Source organism: Montipora capricornis, chromosome 3 (assembly GCF_036669925.1).
Source record: "Montipora capricornis isolate CH-2021 chromosome 3, ASM3666992v2, whole genome shotgun sequence".
Classification (NCBI taxonomy): Eukaryota; Metazoa; Cnidaria; class Anthozoa; order Scleractinia; family Acroporidae; genus Montipora; species Montipora capricornis.
This window is the reverse complement of record NC_090885.1, coordinates 24,840,600-24,840,817: the sequence shown is the minus strand read 5'-3', so window position 1 is coordinate 24,840,817 and position 218 is coordinate 24,840,600. Positions and strand designations below refer to the sequence as shown.

The window sequence follows — 218 nt, the reverse complement described above, 5'->3', positions numbered from 1 at the left end:
CATATAGGATCATCAATTTTTCTGAAAAATATCCAGCTAAACCATCTAGTCAGATATATTTATTCCTGATTTGCTGAACAATGCACTTGCTGACAATATGTGGTCACCTTTAAATTTAGGACCCTGTATATATATGTTACTACTTTTATCTAAAAAGTCAAATACTCGTAGATGTGTCAATAAACTAGAGAAAATACTCTCCCTAAAATTTAAGTTTC

General features: G+C 30.3%; 1 pseudogene; it reads right to left on the bottom strand.

The window, feature by feature from the left end:
• Positions 1-209: 209 nt before the first annotated feature.
• Positions 210-218, bottom strand: part of LOC138041748 (uncharacterized) — a 4,187-nt pseudogene continuing 4,178 nt past the window's right edge.